This window comes from Leuresthes tenuis, unplaced genomic scaffold, assembly GCF_036924035.1.
Source record: "Leuresthes tenuis unplaced genomic scaffold, fLeuTen1.0.hap1 SCAF_14, whole genome shotgun sequence".
NCBI lineage: Eukaryota > Metazoa > Chordata > Actinopteri > Atheriniformes > Atherinopsidae > Leuresthes > Leuresthes tenuis.
In genome coordinates this window covers 10907829-10931039 of record NW_027325368.1, presented here as the reverse complement: position 1 = coordinate 10931039, position 23211 = coordinate 10907829, and the positions used below count along the sequence as shown (strand labels likewise).

General features: G+C 37.7%; 1 protein-coding gene across 1 annotated transcript in view; it reads left to right on the top strand.

Moving 5' to 3' along the window:
- LOC140268337 (E3 ubiquitin/ISG15 ligase TRIM25-like) overlaps positions 1–23211 on the top strand; it is a 142925-nt gene that overhangs the window by 86909 nt on the left and 32805 nt on the right. The gene's annotated exons all lie outside the window — the stretch shown is intronic.

Below are 23211 nucleotides of genomic sequence, written 5' to 3'. Positions count from 1 at the left end.
GTCTTGCTAACCAGAATATTCCAGGACACAAACTTCACACAAAGATTTTAATGATATAAAGGTAAATATCAACAGCACAGAGAAAGTCATGATGAGTCTTTTTGAGCTTCATCTAAAGCTGTCAGTATCAGTATGGCTGTGTAACGCCTGGACCTCCATTTTGTTTCTGACAAGTCTGTTCAAAAGCTTTTGATTACCTTTAATGTGAAGCTACTGCTGTAGAGTGACTTCTTTCCGCACGCTGATATAATTGCAGGTTGTCAGAGAAGCAGAAAAGCAGCTCAACAAAATGTTCTGTAATGGATGACACGTCGTCACGAGGTCCTTTCACTGGTGTGGAGGAAGAGAATGACAAATCACACATAAGAGGTCTCAGTAGGGGAGCATTTATTGTGTTTATGTGAGTGTGACAATGTGCATTTATGTTTTTTTTCTCTTTTTGAGCAAGTATTTCTATTATCCTTAGTTACCTTGCTCAAGCATTCCTGTAATTACTTGCCGATCCCTTGGAACCAAATCAAATCCTCTCCTTTAAACCTACAGTAGAAATTGTTTGCAGAAGTTAGAAGAGTGTGGGTGTTGAGCGTCACAGATGACTGTCAAGCTAAAGATCTGAGTTTGATTCCTATCCAACCCAAAGCTTTAATTAGATAGTTATTAAAAACTTGAATAAAAATGGTTGAAACTCAATTTCTGTTTTCTTCCAAATTCATCTGCAGTTTGACTCCGGTTAGATATTTGGGTTAAAGTGTGCAAACTTCATGGCTTGTGTTAAAACAAACCCTAACCCTAACCCTCTTATGTGGTAAGTCCTGCTGCTTTGGCAAAACATCAAACATAACCAAGTGACACTAACCAAATCTCCATCTCATCACAGAAATACGTCAAATAAAACTGAAATCAAATAGAATTAGTACAAATATGAAGTTTTTTGTTGGATGTCTGTTTTTACTTTTTTTCCCCCTAAAAATCAGGCTTTTTTGAGTTTGGGACACCTTTATCCAAAGCAATATCAACTTGTGGCATGTTCAGAATTATGTATAACCAGGTATAATCAGTATAACAATGAATGTAATGTTTTAAAAATCATCTAAACCATATACTCATGTAAAATTTCACATAACATTCTCCAAAGCTCTTAAACTGTCCAAATTACTTTTCTGTCACTCACAATTGGTTAGATTTTGGTATGACAAATACCTAATAAAGGTTACATATAAGAAAAAGAAACAAGTGGTAAGGTATAAAACTCCAACCATTCTGGATATTTTAGTGGGACTCTTCTTTTTGCGTTGAGGGCAAACATAGCTGTTTGATGTTCTGGAGCGAGACGGGGAAGAAGAGGGCCGACAGTCCGGCTTGCTAACAGCACACTTTTCAAAAGCCAGCGTCTATGATGTATGGAGTTCATTAGTGCACACGGCATGGGAAACTTGGAAAATCTGTGAAGTCAGCGTTAATGCTGAACAATATATACAGATTTTAGTGTAACATATTGCCATGCAGGTCGCATCTTTGTCAAGAAAAGGCTTTGTTTATTCTAACGGTATGGTTGCATGGTAAAAGAGTCCACACACTGACACTGTGAAAAGATTTGGCACTTTGTGAAACAAAGATTAAATCCTATATCAATCCAGACTCACAGTATGAAATGATGAATAATCAACTTGCTTTTGAATCTCCAAAAGAGCAGAAGGACAAGCAAGTTTGTGCTTTTTTGTGTTTGGATTGTTCCTATGAGCAGCTGTACGTGCATGTGAGAGTAATTTTGTTTTTTTTTTTTTAACATGTGTGTGATCCGCTTTGCAGTTCTGCCACATTAACTGTGGCTAAAAAAGGTTTTGTTTTAGGTTAGTTACTGTAGATCTACATAACGCCACCTTGCATGTGCTCTTGTTTTCTCCCATTCCTCAAAAACATGGGCCTGCTGCTTTCTACAAGCCAAAACAAAAAGGGACCATTGTGTTTAAAATTAGTGTTTTGTTTAAAACATTAAAATCTAAAGTTATATGGGAAATTGCGGGTATTTTTAAGCTGCAGTAAGTGAACTATTGTGTTGAATACATTTCAATCCAGACAGGGTATGAAAACAGTCACTATGTGGAAATCGTTTAATAGGATTTTGCTATTTAATTAACATGTAACTACTACTGTTACTTTTACCCACTATATTCTAATACTTTAAACTGATCTAGGAGTAAAGGTCTGCTACACTGATCACTAAGCTGTCCTTCAGCAGGTTCATAGTTGCTATGTGCAACACAATAATCACTATCATTATGCTTAGATAACAAATTACATGGCACATGGCAGCCAGCTGCATGACCTCCTGGCTTTGTTCAAGCAGCTGGAGCTTTCCATACCCTACAATGACCATTTGGCCTCTCCAGATAACTGAGACCTCATTGATCTCCTGAGGCTACAGATGCTATTTGTTGGTGATCCCTAGACATTAATTCTCAAAATGCATAATGAAGAGGTTTATTTTAGGTTGTTAAGCCTCAGTTCAGCATGTTTTCCACACGTTATGGATATGGATATGGAAATTGTGTGTTTGTTGTTTTGTGCTGTCAGTAAAAGAAAGTATCAAACTTAAACGCTAACGAGCTAAACTAAAACATACCTACTAAACATCAAGTTAGCATTGTTCATTTAAGCAAGCATTCATTTAAGCTGCCTCCAAATGCAGCCTACTAGAGCTGCTACAGTAGCACGGCTGTAGACTCCAACAGAGTCAATCTTCTTGACCCCTGTGGATTTTCTTACATTTTCAGCTTCCCTGAGTTTCTGAGCAGGAGGTCATTAATCATCAGTGTCTTTTGAGTCTGTAAATGGTGTAATCACTGTTCATTTCTCTTACATTGTGTCTGGTGCACAGACCTTCTCACCACAGTGATTAACTGTCTGCGGATTTGTCCCTTCTGTTATAAAATATCTTTGCATGTATCCTCGGTAGTATTGAAGTATGTATTGATTCCATTATACTCTCGCATGTTTATGTTTATGTATTTAGCAGACGCTTTTATCCAAAGCGACTTACAAATGAAAGCATGTAAAATGAAAGCCTATATACATGGTGCACTTGATCAAAAGGAACTTCCGCTTTAGACTGAGGGGGGATGTTGGCCTTTATTTCTGATAATATGGCAGTTGTTATAAGGCTCTGATGTTTAAACTACTTTCTGATCAGCCATCAGAATCCCATCCTGTAACACATTTTCCCCATGGAGGCCAGTGCAGTCTTAAGAATATTCTTCAAATAACTCTTGTGTCCATTTTTTTACTTTTTAATCTTCTGATTTCATCCGTCCTTCCCCTCACTGGGAATATTTGAAATATGTTACCTGAAAGAAGTTACTGAACAAGATTAACCCATTATCACCATCCAAACAGTTAAGTGTTAAGTCTGTGTATTTCTGAGATATTTAGTGACCATCTTTAGATATCTGATAGAGTTACATACACTTTTAAATTGACTGCCATGTACTGCCATTTATTTTCTGTGTGTATGTGTATTTTCACAGTAACCATAATTGTGTCTGTTGCAGCAGTTAGGAATCCCAAAAGATTCTGTTTGTTTTGCTTCTTTGTTGGTGCAGCTGGGAAGCTACAAGCTGTGTACTTTGCAAATGTGGCTTCTGGTGCTTTTCAGGACACTTCTGACAATCAAAAGACTGACTATCAAAATGTCAGTGTTGTCCCTGTAAAATGGTGTTCATATAGTAATGAAACATGAAGTGCCAAGTGATGCCATAGTGCATTTTAGATTACAGAAGAAAGGGCTAATTCCGACTGGATGGAACAATATTTGAGTAAAAGCGTTGAATAAATTGTTATTCCACACTGGAAAAATTGTGAGACTGCATGTGTTAGAATAATAATCAAGTGCTGTATGATGCATTTGTTAATTCATGCCATGTTGAGCCTTTTATTAGGTTTATATGTAGGGTAATACATTCACACTGCATATCAGCTGCATTTGCCACAGAGGTGTTTCAAGCTTAAATTTTTAAGATTTAAAACATGAACCAGTTACTGTTTTAAACAACAAATTCTTTCAGTTATGCTGTGTACTGAATGAATGTGGCTCCAACAGCAGTAGAAAAATCAAGGTCCAAAAATGTCTCAGTTGTCATGGAGACAAAAGAGTCTGAAGAGCTTTATTTATACAATGTTAGCGGTTAGAAGCAAAATTGAAATGCCAGTCTTTCCCTTTTAGATCTGTCAAGAAAGGACAAATACAGAATCCAGACTACCACAATGTTCGCATACAACGACAAATGCTGAACATAAATCTTTGCTGCTGTGTAGCTTCAGTAGGAAATGTAGAATTAATAGTTTTTCCACATGCAAAGATAATGTACCCACATCCAAAATACCTTTGTTTTAGTACCACAGCGCTATCAAGGGAAAACATGTTGCTGTAGTATTTCACTGCCTATTATAAAAAGTATGTTTCTGTTGCAAACACACTACCACTAAGCATTCCTAAAATGTTTTTTAAATTCTATACATCAAGCATAATTGTCTTATCATACACATACGCACAAACTGAAGAGCATAACAAGGGTGTTTGTGGTGTTCAGTATTTTGCCCAAAGACACTTACATGACATTTAGACTGGAAACCCAGGCACTGAACCACTGACTGACCGTAGACTTATTATCCTGAAAAGGAGAACTGGCACTCTATGAAGAATTATCGAACATAAACTACCACGGGAATATTGAGAGAGGAACAGTGAATCGACTGCTTCTGAAATTGAAGCGCATATGGACAATGTGCTTCAAGGTTTGTAACCCAGTGATATTAGCAACTTTGTATTCAGGCTGCATGTGTATGTGCACTCATGTGTATGAAAAAAATATCATTATCATTATTCACTTCCAAGAGTTCACATTTCGGGATGCTGAAAATAAATAAATAGATTTTAAAAAATGATCTGGTCCTCACCAGGTCTTAGAAGTAGGTAAATAAAACATACCGACATATTACACTGTATCAATAATTCCTCAAGCAAAGAAAAAAAAGCAAAAAAAGAGCTGAAATGCAGAATCAGTGTGTGAAAAACTAAGCACACGATTCAGTAGCTTGCAGCCTCCACCACTGTGCGGGACATCATGCGTTTGTGCTGATATGCTGTGTGTGGTTTTGGCCAAAAGTGGCAGTGTGCATAGCAACCAAACATCTCCACCGTGGTCTCATCGATCCAAAGTACATTGTTCCAGAAGTCTTACGATTTGTTTTGATGCAATTTTACAAGCATAAACACTGCTGCTATATTATTTTTAGAGAGAAGAAGCTTTCTTCTGGTAACCCTTCCAGAGAAGCTTGTCTTGTATACTTGTCTTTTTCTGTACTTATATATTTTAACTGGCTAACTGAGACCTGAAGTCTGAGATGTAGCTCTTGAGTTTTTTGCAATTTGTCTAAGTATTGCTCGGTATAGATATATATCTATAGATATATATATACATATATATGAGAATAGACGTCTTTACACCAGCTAATTGAACCAATGTGTTTTTGCCTCCAAATACAATTTCAGGAGCCTCTGGGGGGAAGTTTTCGGACATCACACTTGTGTCTGTGCGTACCTTTGATCAGAGAACATCTCATTATATGCACCACATTAAACATGCAATAAGTCAGCCTTTTGGTAGGATTTATGCTTTCACTGTACAAACATACATTTCCAAGCATTTCCACATCATGGCACACATTATTCTCGAGCCATTTGTTTAAGATGCTGCAAAGTTCTCATGAGGAGGAAAGAGGGATGGGTAGATGGAGCGGCCAAGTAATGGGCCTTTGTGTGATATACGACTGAGATCAACATATGATCTAAAACAACAGCACTTTGCTAAAACACCTTTTTCACATCAGGATTGGGTGTCAGCATTAACATTACTTGATTTTAGTTGGAAAAGATTACAGTTAGGTCTGAAATACAATCTTTTTTACCAACATGGTAAGGTCTAAAAACATCCCTTCTAAGGTAATGAGTGCCATTTTCACTCTTCACATGGACTTGCTCTCATGACCACTAGAGGTTGGATGTTCTTAATTATTGGACATGCCTACCTGCATGAGCAAATGTTTTAGGTAGGACAACAGTGTCACATTTAGAGTTGTCCCTGACCTTTTGAACATCTTTGTGGTTTCCACTTTATATGTATAATCACAGCACAGCACACGCACGCACACACACACACACACACACACACACACACACACTGTACTTAATTAAATCTTAAACTTGGGTCAAATAAACTCATGCTGTGCCCACACTGTGAGGTATCTATTTCAATAACAGAGGAAGCTCAGGTCACAGTGTGTATTGGCAGCGAGCTAAACTAAGTGGATGTGGTTGTGAAATAAAATACAGAGAACTGTTAACACGGCACACGTTGGTACACGTAAAGGGAAAAAAAAGAAGGTTGATCTCTCTTCTGTGTTTACTGTCTGTACTCGCTGAATGTTACTCAAATACCTGGGGCATGGTTTTGTAAATTTGTTGATCAATAACTATTAAAAGATACATAAATACGCACATATTTCTCTAGAAAACCTAGAGACAAACCAAACTCTAAGAAAGTATATGAAAGTTAAAAGAGGAAGCGAGAGCCACTTGGATTAGCTTCATATTGTAAGAAGCTAAGCCAAGTATACTTCCATGGGGATGAACAACAGGTAATATTCCATTAACGTCACGCAAGGACAAACATCAAAATGATTTTTCTTGCCGCTGTTCTCATGTCCGTCCTAAATATTTAGTGCTGATCTTTTATGAATGTGCCAATATTTTGGAGTAAACATGGCAAATGTGGGCAACATGTGTGGGGTGTGTGAAGATGTGCAATTTCAGACAGGGTTTGTCATAAATAAAAACTTGAATTTGAAAGGATTTATATAGTGTACAGCAAGCTAAAATAACTTTAGTTGTTCAAAAAAAAAAGAATCACGTCAAAGCTTTACATTTTTAACTGTCAGTTGATATTTTTTCCTTTTTTCCTTTATTTTCTTCCCCCAGGAACCCTGAATTGGAATAAGCTGAAAGAGAAAATGCATGGTTTGATTTTCTTTTTTTGTGTCTCCCGTGTCCTTCACTGCAGCACTGGCAACTACCCTGAAAACAGCTGTTCACTGTAGTCAACTTTGCTGTTTCAATTCTTAGACATGCAGCAAAAATAATAATAAAATAAAAATCCTGGAAACCTTGATCCAAACAGAAAGTAGATGCCAAAGCTCTCTTCATGTGTAGAGGCCATTTTGCTGGCATGGTTTGACTCCATTCGTCCACTTACAGGAAGAAGGGTCACTGCAAATCAGTACAGAGTTGTTCTGAGTGATCCCCTTTATCCTGTGAAGGTAAAGGTGATCCTGGAAGAGACCACAGTCTTGACGAGAGTGTTCTCTTGGGCTACATTGCTTCAACAAAGGAACAGGGAGTCACTGAATGGTATGATGAGCGTAGAATTGATGCGAATCATATGCTGTAACCCTCATTAGCGGAGTTTCTATTAACTAGAAAAAGCTAATTTGAACCAACCTTTTGGAAAGCTGTAAAAAAGAAATGTGAATCAGACGTGTTCCTATTAATGGGTTTGAAGCAAATAAACCAGATGGCATAGCATCACCAGCTGATGTTGCTAGCCAGTGGCTGTGATTAAGTGGAAGAAGAAGACATATAAATGAGTTCTTTTTTTTAAGAATTACTTTTATTTCTACGGAATATCTGTGATATGATATCATATCTGGGAAGACATTAGTTGGTCAACAGACCTTAACACATACACTGCTCTGTTTCAAATGGTTCTAATGTATTTTAGTCCACCTGGTTACACACTGGACTGATATGTTAGCCCTCATGTTGTGTTCATTTCATGTCAAACAATTTTGTGTTCCCGGTCACAGTACCATTAAGACTCATCACACCTGATAAATATATTACTACTACTTGTTGTGTTAGATCTTTTTTTCAACTTAAGTTTTTGTTAATATAACAAGTTTTGAACTTCTATTTCTTATTTATGGCCTGTATACCTCATTGATGGGAGCTTATACATCTTAAATTTGGGTTTAAAAAAAAACATAATTTCATCATTATTTTGACTATGAGAAATAATCATATATATATAAATAACATACTGCTTATCACAGACTACTTGGGGTCAAAGTTACCAAAAACAATTGTTTTGAAACCATTTAAAACTCTTAAACAGTCACATAAAGTAACACCTTTGATGTCTGTCTGGGTTACCTCCTTCCAACTGTCTTTGTAAATCTGTTTCCCCTCCAAGTTGGTCACATTTACCCCGATGGTTTGGATAGACTCAGTCAGGATATATTTTCTTGGTCCTGGGGTCAGGCTGATGGCATTTTCAGCTGAAAGCCTCCCATGATTCTCTTGAATGTGACAGCAGCCTCAGCATGACCATCCTCTTCATCACTGGATTCCTCCCCATCAGTTATTTTTTTGTCTGGAACATATTACATTTCATCTTAAGCTTCTGACACTTCCTCCTCTAATTCATCCTCACTTTAACTTTCAAAGTCTCTCTCCTCCTCACCAGTGTGATGATCAAATATATGATCAAGAGCCTCACTTACGGTATAAATATCTGTCATGGTGCTGCCCACAACGAACTGCGGGCAAGGCCTTGAAAAAGCACTATATTACCAAAGTCACGAGAAAAGTTCAATATTATTGAAACTATGTTGTAACCGTCTGTAAGAACTGCCAAGTGTTGTTCCCGTAAAAGAGCCAAGGTGTGTGTGTGTGTGTGCATGCATGTGTGTGTCCATCTGACAAATGAGGATGAACCTGAGCTCAGTTTTTCACTCTAATTGTAGTCTCCCCCATTCATTTCTAATGAGCGGTCATTTTTGACCAGGAACACCAAGAGTGTACAAAAGTTGAATAAAACACACAAAATTTGATGCAAATTAGTACAATTTCTTTTGTGTGTTTAAAATCTTTTTGTGGACAAAGTCATGGAACCTTAGGTCAGTCTGATCAAATTAACAATATTTTTCAGAGATAAAACTTTTAAATCGGTCAAATTTGACCGGAACACAACATGAGGGTTAAACAGGTTAGACGGGGCTCTCTACCACTATAATGTATACCAAACCATCGGGGGTGTATCACCATGGCAACTTATGCTTTCAAAACTTATGCTGCCGAACTTTCCACAAAGTTGAATTAACCCCTGAACAACAAGTATAGCTTCTCTGGAAGGGTCACCAGAAGAAAGCTTCTTCTCTCTAAAAATAATATGGCAGCGCTGCTTCTGTTTGTAAAGATGCATCAAAACAAATCGCAAGATTGAGCTCGTCTATGTTGGCTTGCAGACCATCAGCTCTTTCATTAATCATCACCTTTACTGAAGCAATTCTATTCTCTGCAAAGTCGTCATCATCTAGTATCTAGCAATTTTTATTAGATGTTCTGGTAGGAGTTTCACCTGTGTGTATATAAATATTTCAGTTCTCACCAAAAATACTAACTGTCTGTCATGTGAGAGTCTAATTAATGTCAATCTGTGGCAATCAAATACAAGTGCATGTACATTTTTACCCTAGCCTTTTAATCATAACTCTTCATCAGATTGCCATGGCAACTTGAGGCTCGAAGTCTGAATACATGTTTGTGTGTATGTGAATGGAGAGAGAAGGAGCGGAAAATGTCAGCAATATAGATGTTGGTGGAAGTCATGCGCTAACTAAAACCTTTTAAGAAAACAGCTGAAATCTGGTGTGGAACAAGAACAGGGAGCAAAACTAAACATAATGTCGAAGGTAAGCAAGCTCTACAAAATATAACAGTAAAGTTAAACAAGGAACATAAGAAAATATTCAGGAATAAAATCAACTGCAATGCAAAACTAGAAAATTCAAACAATAAGGTCAACATTGAAACAAGGAGGCAAAGGACAAAACAACATTACCAAGTAAGTTATTTAATTTCTCACAGAGAGTTTTCAGCTGTAGGAAACCAAACCAAAAAATGGTCTCTGGGACCTTAGCCGGGACCTGTCAGTGGTCAATATTCATTTTTTACTGGTCCATATATGTCTGAGATCAAATAGTGTGGGTAGTTGGAAAAAAACAAACAAATAAAAAACACCCTAGGTTGAATATAACTTATAGCCAGCTGGGAGAAGTTTGTGAACCTTAATACTTTTTGTGCTTCTCACTCAATTTGAAGCGTACCAAACGTTGTTCTGCACATTCCCGGGCCTAAAACTGCCCAGGACTGCCTTTGCACTGAAATACCGCAGTTCACAACTTTGTTTTCCATACTGACACAACACCATTTTGCTTTACCATCCCATGTTACAGCAACTAGAAAAAACAAAGATAAAGTAATGATAATAAAAACTAAGAGACAAAAGAAGAATAGAATATAAAGAACTAAAGAATATGAGAAAGAAGGGACAAGAATAAACATCAGATTTTACTGCTGGTGAGAACTCAGAGGAAAATAGGACGATGGCAGATGCTGAGTTAGCTTCATTGTTGATGATTACCTCTCTTGTACTGTCATGCTTGATTTGCTTGGCACTATTGATTAAATGTGCCAACAAGCAGGTTTGAATATATGAAAAGAATACGGTCATGATCATTTCTCCATTTGTTCTATGAAGACTATAAATCAGATGAGACTGAAGTTGTGGACGATTCCTACAATAAAACTATTGAAACATGTTTATTCCAAACATTTTCTTTGGTGCTCTGCATCATGACTAATGTGAAATACACATTACAACAGCAGCATGTTCATCCATGTTATGCTATTTATCAGAATTTTAAAATAAAGTTATTCCTTTATCATTATAGTTAGCCACTTCAGTTCTGTTTAGGTTTACCATGGACATTTTTTTTGTCAAGTAAAAACAAATTTACAAATGTGGTCAACTTCAGGCTCACAAGATGCTGAATGTGCCTCTCTATGAATGTAAAGGTAGCCTGTGTAGCCTGTAAAAACTAAAATGTGCTGTGTGAGTGAAAATGCTTTGAATACACTGGAAAAGAGTAGACAGTACATGTTTATGTATGTATGTATATACTGTCTACTCTTTTCTTTTTTAAGTATTTAATTATGTATGTATCATTAAGTATTCTTACATGTTTTAGTATCTGTAACATTATATAACCTTGTCTCTAGTCTCTTGATATATTTGGTGGCTTCTAGAGATGTCTTTTGTTAGCCGCTAAAATATTCGGCGCAGACATAGATTTGTCTATGGCAGTAGTGTTACATCCCACAGCTATAGATGAACTATAGATAAAATGCTCCCTAGGCCTGCATTAAAAGCTTCAGTCTATGATGTTCTCTGTGCATCTGTTGAAAAATACATTTGCACACTATACAGAATATGTTGAAACTGATGTAATTAGTTTTTACTCTTGGCCATTATAGGTGTATAATTAAAATTAGAAAGTATGTGCATATATATATATATATATATACATGTATATATACAAAGAGTTCAGGAGTATAAAATTCTCCTGTGGGGGACTACAAAACAGGCCAAAACTAAAACAGGATACAGGACAAGGTTAACTGAGACCCAAAAGTTAATTCTATTCAAAGCTTGTGACTTTTGAGAGGTGAGGTTTTGATCTGGAGCCATAGCCAGTTCTGTCCTAACCATCTGCTCTGCTCAGAGGGCTGAGCTGCTGTCAGCATATTTTGCCCTGACTGCCCTCCTGTCCATAGTACATTCACACACCACAAAGTTATTCTCCTCTGTTTTTTCCCTACCTCCTCCACTCCTCTCGTTGTCACTCCAGCTGGTAGTTTTCAGTGAGGACTGTCAGATGCTTAGCTCCCTGATGCGGAGGCGAGGAGCGAGGAGAGGGGGACGAATGGATGAATAAAAGATCACAGGCCTGCTCTCACCCTATTCTGTTCTCTGAAGAAAAAAAAAATCTGACATACTCACATATGAAATAAAAAATGCCACAGTGTTCTGAGACTATGAGAGATGAAAATTATGCATGCGAACAAGAGACTGTGTAATTAAAAAAACAGGAAAAAACTTCAAAGGGTTCTTCACATATCCTATGAGCAGAAATGCATGAAAACTGTGAAGAGCTTTGGTTGAGTTTTGGCATCTTTGGTGTTTAGTCCTCACTGTCTATAGATCACTTTGAACACCTACAGTCAGTGGTGTCTGTGACACTTGGTCCTTGGACTTTCTGTTGGGGGAATCTGACTTTTGAGTGAATATGCAGAGTTGCTTTTGTCACTCATCTCAGTATCTGTATGTCATCTTTGGTTCATCTTTGTTTAATTCAAATAAAACTTCTGTATCTAAAAGTTTTCCAGGCAAAGTCCCTAACAGACTGACAAACTACTAGCTTTGCAGCCAAACTGGAAAGCTGGAGTTAATGCATCATCGTTGAAATGTCTTTAAAAAATGCATTTTACAAATAACAATGTTATCATACAAAACTGTTTAATCAAAGAAATTCAATATAATCCATTTGTGTAAGTTGTCTAACTTAAACATGTCCAGATTCCACACTCACATAAGCTTTGAACATCGTTCTGCATCCACTTTCTGGTGGGGCTTCCTGCAAGCATATTTACCGTGCTTGCAGGAAGCCCCACCATGCTCAACTGTGTGGATGGTGTTCTTGTGGTGATGAGAGGTGTTGGATTTGTGTCAGACATAGTGTTTTCCTTGATTGCCAAGAAGTTCCATTTTAGTCTCATTTGACCAGAGAACCTTCATCCATATGTTTATGGAGTCTCCCACATGCCTTTTGGTACACTTTTCTGTGAACAATAGCTTCCGTTCTTAACCTGTCCTTTGGTAGATATGTCTTTTCTCATCATTGGCAAGAATTTGTTGCTGAGTCCCATAGCCTGTGCAGTGCATACACAGCCCAGGAAACCCAGTGTCAGCATCTTAGTCAGCCTTTCATAGTGTATTTTAGGCGTTAAAAGTTTCAGCTGAATAATAGTATTGTAAGTTTAAATTTCTGTTCATGTGAAACCTTCCACAGAAAAAAAGTAATCCTCAACTGTATTCACACTATTTCCTCACGGGGGCTCAATCTGAAAGCCTTCTCTGGGTGAATACCACATCCTCCACATCTGTAATCCCCTGAGAATAAAAGCGAAAGTAATTGTGTGCTTTTCCATGCCCCAGGGTCCCCAACGTTTCGTCCCCGTGGTCGAAAGTGGAGCTCGCTGTTGTAATTAGTGGGGTTAATATCCTGGGCAGCATCTCTAAATTAAATCACTAACTACATGGTGATGTGGCTGAGTGATGCACCTGTTCACAGTAATTACAGATGCAGCCCGGGAGTGTGCTCATAATGAGTTGGGATAGTCAAGGTTGAATCGCTTTAAAGCCACGTCCCACTACTCTGCCAATAATGTTGTTCAGTCTACATTGAAATTGAAGCCAGTTTCTCACAAATTAAGCCAGAATGAGCTGGAATTTACTTATTTTTCTTTATTAATCTAATTCAGTTTGGTTGAAAAGTTGTAATGAAGTCATCACAATGCTCAGATTTTTATTTTCTATCTAAATATTCAGTTCATTTATTAATTTTTGTGGGTTCACCGAAGAAATTTGAAATAAACAAGCCTACTGACTTCTGTGAACCCACAACACTTTCTCTTTGTGGTCCATCCCAAACTTTGACATATACATTCTTGATCAAGTGTGTTTTTGAGCACAGTATCTCAACAGCTGTTAGATGGAACAGATGTAGAATGTCCAGAGAGGATCGATTATGGTCCTTGTCAATGCTATGACTTTTCATTTTGCACCAGAACCAGGTTAACTCAATAAATTACTAAAAAACTGCAAAAAAAATTTAATCAATTCCATCCATGTTTAGTGCTATTAATGTTGGCTTATTGATCATTAACTGATTCACATATAATATCCTCAGCACTTTTGATAAACTAAGGCACACTTTCCTTCCTTCCTTCATGCAGTGTGGGTAATTTTCATGCAAATATTACAGTGACTTTGTATTAGACTGACTTTGCTGATCACTGATATCGTGGGCTGCTTTTAGTCTTAAATCAAAATGTTCCAGAATTTTAACTTTGCACTGTAAAGCCTTTCTGTTGCCCTGAAGTCTTCTCTGACGTATATCACACTCGCAATCTCCTCCAACAATTTTCTCCAACCCTTTAAACCTGGCTCTCTGCGTAAGTGTGCGCTTAGGCAAGACGGCCTTCTGCACTAATTGAAGTCAATGACACAAGCTGCAGGGGCGCGTGAACAAATTGCATCTCCATGGAAACACATGCTGGCAAGTGTGTCCATAGAGGAGTCTGCAGTGCTACAGGGGAATTGCTATATACACTCATTTGACACCCTCCAGTGTGAGAAGGGGAAGCAAATCAGCCCGAGACACAGAAATGGACACAGAGACCATTGTTGTCTCAGCCAAGTCATGCTGTGTCTCAATACATAAGAAATGCAAGTCAGACTATACATCCTGTAGATTAGATTTAACACCATACATGGATTCAGATTAATTGTCGACATCAGATGTGACACACATTGAAAAGATGAGAAAATCAAAGGTAAAACTATAATAAGAGAGATTAGGAACAAAAACAGATAAAGTGAAAGAATTATTGGCAATTTTTGGCAATTATGATTGGCAATTTTATTCAAGGAGCTAAAAGATTATTTCAGCAATGGGTCTTTAGAATTTTGACCAACGTCTCAGACAAGGAAAAATATGTCAACATTACAGCCATCTGTTTTTCATCCAGTTTTTTTTGTCCCCACAGAAACAGAAGATTCTCGGGACTCATTTTTCCCCAAAAGGAGAACATCTTTGAAGCTGTCAAAACAGAAGGATTTACTTCAACCTTACCTGATACTCAAATGTTGACAGCTTCTTCCCTAAAAATTGTGTTGGAACTTTATATGTCTGTATTTTCAGTGTAAAACGTTTAAATGGAACTTTTGCGTACCAAAGGCCATGATCCTGATCTTCTCTTGTTGAATCCTTAGGGTCTCTGCTCCAAGTAGATGCACCATTTTTATCTTGTCTTACACCTCCAAAAAATAAAAGAAAGTATTGTTACATTCCTCTCCAAAACCATGCTGCCACCGTCTAGAAGTAATTAATTTTATTTCGCTTCACCTTTTTCCAGCCATTTTACCTCCACAAGGAGAGGGAGAAGTCTGCTTACTACTAAAACAAGAAGGATTCTCAGGCTTCACTACCATCTGTTTTTCACTCATTTTACCGCAAAAGGAGATACAAATGATTCTATCTGTTTACTGGTAAAACAAAAACAGAGATTTCTCAGAACTCCTATGACACATAATTTTTTCCCCCAAAACAGAAAATCTTTGAAGATGTTAAAAGAAGAAGGATTTTCAACACCCTAACCCCATACCCTTACAATACTCAAATGTTGACAGTTTCCTCTCATCTCTGATTGACCCTTTCTTTTCTGAATTGATCCATTATGTTACATTCCATTCGATGGAAGGCTTTCCTTAATTGTGTGTACTGTGGTATGATTTCACCTTCAGAGAAGCTTTTGAGGCATTTAATTTGTGACCACAGCTGGAAACAATATATTTTTTGTGATTGTTTTAACTTTTCTTAAAAGTGCCAAACAATCACTTCTACTTCTACTTAGATAATGCTTCTTATTTGGCTTCATATTCAGCAGATCTTTTTACGACAGAGGTGGGCTGAGGGGATTCTCTGGACAAAGTGCATGTTGGGAAAGAGTTCAGCCTTTAACAGACAGTACACTGATGTTTCAGAAGGCACCATCAAGACCTGTTTTGCCAGAATTCAGGGCGTATTTTCTATTTAGTTTTTGTTTGAATTATCTCAAGTTATTATAGATACATGGTATAGCTGCCCTATCACAGCTCTGGATCCACACAGAATGATTAGATTTGGTGAAATTATCTTGGCTGGCAGCTTTAAAGCAAAATACCTTTATTCAAATATTTCCACTTTCTCCATCTTCCCCTTGGCAGCCACTGAGGAAGATCAAATTTAGATCTAACAAGTTCAGTCTTTCAAAGTTATCACTTTGTGCCACTTGAGGCGGCCAAGTGCGAAATCATTTGATTTTATGTCAATAAAGTGCAAGAAAAGCTGCAAACATAGATTGATAGAGAAAGTGAGCAGATAGATTTATACGAATTTGTAGAATATCAAAGCTGAGACAGCTGAAAAAAATCTGAGAAAAGGAGAAAATAATATGTCATGGTTTCTCCTTACAACAACTTGATGATGGAAAAACGTGTTTTTCTGTTTCTCTGCTGCCTGCTTTACAGTGACACTGCTAGTTAAAAACCCCACACAACGATGCAGATTTTTGTGGCCTCAGCACTGCATTTCATCCAAAAACAACTAGTTTGCTCCTGCAACATTTCATGCTGTTTTGGTCTAAGAAATGTTTATCTTTCAAGCTTTAGACACCATCTTGTCTTACTTTACTTTAGAAATAACATCTGTGATCTTTTGAGATGTTGTGGGCAGAGGTTGCTCCAACACTGTTGCCATGGAAACAGTGGCCATCAAGCCACTATTTCACCATCTACCTCCATATATAAGAAAGACTGTAATGAACAACTGTGAGCCTTCCGTCTCCCTCCCCCTCTCTGCTTTTTTCATCTATATATGATTTAAGATGCTGATGGTCTGTGGGTGGATCAGTGTGCGATTGGAAAAAACATAAATATGCTCTCGGGCAGGCATTCATATAAACACTGAATATAAGCACACATGCATGATATTTATATTCTCTGTCTTGAACCCACTCCCGCCTGACCTCGTGAATGCATTTCTGTTAATGATCCCCCTGCTGGATCTGTATCCCAGTCCTCCTGAAACTCTTACTCATTCATCATAACAGCTTCGACAGGCCTGGCTGAGATGCTGCAGGGTAGTGAGCAGAGAAGCAAAACTCCTACGGGATGAGCCAGAAAGGGATTAAAAACATCACTGTTGCAGCAGATACCTGCAGAAAAGAATACGATGTTAGCTGAGGCAGAAGCTTGTTGTACTACTGCAAAGGTTCTACAGAATTCTATTTCAGTTCATGACTTCTGCAGAGTAAATGCAACATGAAGAGTTCATTATTATTATTATTATTATTATTATTATTATTATTATTATTATTATTATTATTATTATTATTATTATTATTATTATTATTATTATCACCTTCTTTGACCAATATCCTTTATATGTATAAACCGATTTAATTTTTGCAGGGCCCACTGATGTCCTGCTGGGGGAGGTTATGATTGTACAGGAGAGCTGTTGCCGTGTGGGTGATGGGACTGGTCTGAAAAAGGGTTTTGGAAAATGGTAAGTGTCAAAGTAACATCTATTTGAATGCCAAGATCCAGCAGTGTTAGTCATAATCTAGTGGCCTAAAAATGATTTGGGGTATGATTGTGGCTTCATGCTAATCCGGCCCTGCCCGTATGTCATCCTGCCAGCTGATGACACTGCATGCCCTGTCTACTTCAACTGTTTCTGCTATGCTCTGTTTAAGACTTCTAATATTGGGGTAATTCAGTCGTGAAGGTTTAAACCAGAAAGTCATTCTACGCAAGAAGAGGCTGAATTATACAAGGTCACATGCAAGTACAAGTATCAGAATGATAATGTATGCAATATATATTTCTTTTTACAATATTAGAAAGGCACTGCTTGCCAGTCAGCTGGCTCCCGGCTTACTGGGTTCTCACTTCATGGGTTCCTCACAGTCCTTGCAAAAAGCTCCAACCAGCAAGTTGTAGTACTTAAAATAAATCTTTATGATTATACGAATAAATCTTGATTTTGAGCAGAGGCAGAACTTAAATGTCATGACAGATCAGTGTGTAATGAGCAAGTTTTGACTTGGAACCTCATACCACTGCGCCATACTCATACCATACTCATACTACTCATACCATAGATACTCAATAGTTGAAGGCTACCAAATTAAACTTTTTTTGCTTTGCCATAGCCAAAGAATCAAATGTTTTGATTGCACTTAGCACAGAAAATATGGTTAAAATTTTGTATTTTGTTATTACCATTGCTGTTAAACTTAATTTGAGTAGAGCTCCTCAGTGGCTTTAAAGGGAAATCATATATTATTAGGTCATATTGTGCTACAAGTACTGCATGAAATACAACAGCAAAACCATGCGTTCAAGGGCTATGTCGCAATAAGTTTGCACAGTGATGTACTAACAATGTATTTACTCTCATTTCGTGTGCACAAATGAACTAAAATGAGCAAAAAAAATACATGCAAAGTGCAAATAGGATACATTCAAATTTGTAATGGATGTGACTAAAATAGCAAAATGACTATGAAATTGTGTTTCCTTCTGTGGCCTTCAAGGGGCTTTTGCACACCAAAACAAAAGAAATCAGGAAGGGATCAAATATTTTTTCAAGGCTTTAGGCAAGTGAGGGAAAGGACAATAAACTTTTGATCAATAGTCCAACAATCAGGAGAGCATGGAAGAAGCAGAGAGTTAAGAGGATAGAATAAAGAAAGTGTCCAACAGAGGAAACAATCGCAGCTGTGTGGAGAAAGTGCAGCATGTGATGGAAGAGTTTTAGTTCAGCATGAAGCTGAAACCATTTGGGTGAATCTGTTTGACAGAGCAAAGTATCTGAGAGGACCAACACGACCTGCCATCACCACCACAGGGGGGCAACAAAGCCTGAGGAGAAAAATGGTTGAGAATAGAAACACACAAACACAGCGAGTGAGCAGATGTAGCTACACTCACAAACTCACACCAGTGTGTCTATATGGGTAACCTCCCATGCACACAGACCTGTATAGACTGCAGGGACACAGTGGCAAATTCATATCAGTACTGTGCTCTCTGCACACAGGGAGGCTGCTAGCTCACTCAGACCCATCTTTATTCAGTTATGATAATGCAGTGTCATGCAGGTACAGATTATATTAAGGTGTCTGAGGAGATAGCTTTTACAGAGAACTGTCAAAACAGGGAGGTTACTGTAGACAGGGTTTTCTTAGACTTCATCAGTCTTCTGCATTTAAAGCTATATTGATAGGGACCAAGTAGTCAGGGAGACGTATACAGAAAAATATGTTCAAAATGGGTTTTTATGTACCCAGAGATATTCAAAATTGTCACAAAAATCCCAAAACAATGACAAATAGATCCATAAAAACTAAACATAATCATCCTTAAAAGAATTTAACTTAACAAGTTCTTAATCAAAAAAAGATCCCTTCTGCAAACTAACTGACCCAACACAATGACTTATAAATGAAACTTATAGCTAGGCCAAACCAAATGACACACAAAGGGGAAAACAAAATGAACTAAACCTAAACCATCCCCTTTAGTCCAGTCACACAAGATTTGGCCTGATGAGCTTGCTTCCAGATTTAACAGCCCTCATCCCTGGATACGCCCATTTGCTCTTCCAGGAAGGAATACCCCACCAGGGTAACTAAAACAAAGAAACAGCAATTAATAACGGAACAAATATAGTTACAGCCCTTCGTGTTGCTTTGAGTGCACTCCATAATCAACACTGTAAGATAAAAAAAAAGATTCCAAACAAAATTAACATTTAATATAATATTTGGGGCCATAACTAAATGTTTTTCTAAAGAAAACCAATGAAGTGAGAATGTGTTAAACTGTTATTCTACCATTGTGTGGCATCACATATTTGTAGAAATCACAATCTAATTATTTATCTTTTTACACTCTTACACACTTTTTTCAGTCTTTGTTACTGGGGCAATTTAGTCCTAACAGTGTACACTGACCATTTGTCTTTGCATGTCTTCATATGCAACCAAAACTTACCTAGTCTAAAAAGCTCCTTACAATATTTATGAGTCAATTTTGTTTCATAAGTGTTTAATTTTTTTTTTAGGATTGTTCATTTTTTACTGCTCGTTGCTTGACAGTAAAAAATTTGCACACTCGGATGAAATACGAGATGACTGCAACCTCATGCTCACCAGGCCAATATTATCAGCAGTGATCAGCTGGGGTAGAGAGTCACAAGTCAAAAGTTTTAGTTCTGTAGAGATAAACTGGATTGAAAGCCAGATAAAACAGGAACCATACTGTTTTCATTTATGTTTTCAGGTTCACTGTGTGGTGAACAAATCGAACAGTAAGAACATATTCTGAATCTACAGTCAACACTATGTTTTTTCAAAATATACACTGCAATTTCTTTTAAATCTTCATAAACAGTCCAAAAAGGAAACTTAATTTTTTCTTGATGATTTCTCTTCATTTGTCTTCAAGTTGGAATCACTTTCAGTTAAGAAGAGATATTTTATCTGCCTGTTGGGTAAAAGTGAAGAGTTGTACATTTTATACCAGAAGAATTTAGAAAAATGAGTGATAACATTCTTCAGGTATAACAGACAAATACAACACAACTGCACCTCTAAGATTCTCTGTGTGCATACAATGTAGAATTAAAAAAAAATATATATATGTATTTTTTCTTAATGAACATTAAGTAGTGGACTGCACAATATCAAGAGTCAATAGTGATGAAAAGGAGATCCTGATTAAGGAGAACGCTTCATAAAAATATGCATATTATACATGCATGTGTGAGAGATTTTTCCCAATGCACACACATGTGAATGTCTCTGTCTGTGTGCTAGGAACATTTGTAGTATGTGAGTGTATTCTGGCCTCCATTACTCTTTAACACATATACACATGCTTTTATTACCAAACAGGTTCACAGACGTACAAAGCCATGGTGAAAATCCCAGAATGAGTGAAGGCAGCAGGCAGAAGGAGAAAAAAGAGGAGAGAGGGAAGTCGTGGAGAGGGAAGAGGATGTGACATGATTTACAATGATATCATTAACCTTGAGAAACAGTATGGCCTCTCTGACACAAACACTATCTCTCAGACTGACACCTACCAAGAACAATACTTTGTGCACATAGACAGACAAATACAATACACTCTTGATTGCTCAGGAAAACACATTAAGCCAGCATGTATGAAAAAGCCAACACACACACAAGCATCCTGTGATGCTTGAAACAACACAACCCCAGCAAATGTGCCCTTTGGGAGCCTTGTGGTGTCACTGCGAGCAGGTGGGGCCCACCATGAGCCTGTAGCACACCGGCTGGGCAAGATATGGGTGTCCCACTGTGGCCCCTTATCTGGGACAAATTGTGTGGACCCCACACCTGTCCCCACATTTGCCCCGCCAGTAGTGAGGTTCACAGTAGTGGGCACCCACAGTGTCACCAAACTCAAATTGGGCCTTGTCTGGGTCCCAACTGGGTCCAGCTGTGTGGGCCCACATGTGCCCCACATTTTGTTCCTAATGGGACACAAGCTATGTCCCAAATACTACATAAAAAGAGGCTGAGTAAGCACCATTACCACACAGCAAGAGGGTGTGGATGGTTGTGTCTCGTTTGTCTCTACGTGGCCCTGTGATGGACTGGTGACCTGTCCAGGATGTATGCTGCCTCTGAAAAGAGTGTTATTTTGTCATCAGCTGTGTATGAAGAGGGCAGTTCATTTTCAAAAAAGGGGAAGGTTTTATTGAACTGTTTGGGTGTTTGTAACTACAGCTCGTTTTTTTTTCGTTTTTTTGGTGAATAAATGTTCATTTTTGTAATAGTTTTCAATTTAAGCTCTTATAACATCTCATTAAATTAAAAAAAGGAAAAAAAAGGCTCATCCTGCTCCCTGGGAAATATACTAATTGTGCATCTTTGAATTTCAGCAGTGCTAAAAAGATGCAAAACAAGGCTGCAAAACCTTGCACTTTGTTATATCACTTTGTCCAATTTGTGTTCAAATTATATGACTAAATCTGGTGGTAAAGATAAATAAACTAATTTAAAAAAAGGAAACATTGTAAACTCTGGGATGTGGAGCTTGTGCATTTTTCATGTGAGGGACCGTCTTCATTTTTTGGTTGGTATGACAGCAGTACTAATAGCAATACATTCTTTTGAGATGAAATAGACTATGTTCTGGCCTGATAAATAATTTTGTTTTAAAGTTTAAATACTTCAAAAACTATGACATATCAAAAATCCATCCAGCCATCCAGCAATATTGCAAATTTCTTGTTATTTCTAAAGCATTTAACAACAAGAGAACCCATCACAGCAGAGTTTACTTTGCATGTTATCACTCAACAAACCTATCTGGTTGTGGCTGGGTGGAAAAGTATTTCAACGAGAGGGGGACATGATATATTCTGCCAGAACAAATTATACGAGAGCTCTTTTAATTTAGCTGTTTCTCAAGCACCGACCTTCCAAAAGATTTTACTAAGTATGCTGACTCTGCAGTTTAACTTTGTCAGATTCTGTGTCAAAGTGAGAATCCCAGATATTAACATGAAATGGTATGGCAATACTTTCTGTAGTTGTTGAGACATTTTTCAATTCAATTCAGTTTTATTTATTGATAGCCAAATCACAGCAAATGTCATCTCAAGGCACTTTAAAGACACGGTCCACTTCAAGCGAATTATAATCCAACCATCAATTTTCTATACCCACTTAATCCAATGCAGGGTCATGGTGGGCGAAAGCCTATCCCAGCGGTCACTGGGCGAGAGGCAAGGTATGAATTATAATTCACTGAATTGTAATACAATCATAATCACAATCAAATCCAATTAATTAAATTACAAATTAGTCCAATTCATACAGAGCCATTAAAAAAAAGCCCAGCTAAGGAAACCAAAAAATTGCATAGAAACTTCCTATTATCCAATCCCCTATTCTGAGCATGCATGAGGACATGGTGGAAAGAAAAAATTCCCTTTTAACAGGAAGACACCTCTGGCATAACCAGATTAAGGAAGGCCAAACATTTGCCTTGACTGGTTGGGGGGGTCGAGTGGATGGGAAAGAGGACAATAAGTACCACAACAAGTTGCCAACACGCCCCCGATAACTGAGGGTATGATGGAGCTTGGTCATTAAGAGTTTTATACGTGAGAGTTTTTAATTCTATTCTGAATTTATTAAACTAAAACTGGAGAAATATGATCTTTCCTGTTTGTTCTCATCAGAACTCTAGCTGCAGCATTTTGGATCCGCTGGAGGCTTTTCAGAGAATTTTTTGGGACAGCCCAATAACAAAGAAGTACAGTAGTCCAACCTTGACGCAAAAAATGCATGGATGGTTTTTTCTGCATCACTCCAAGACAGGATGTTCC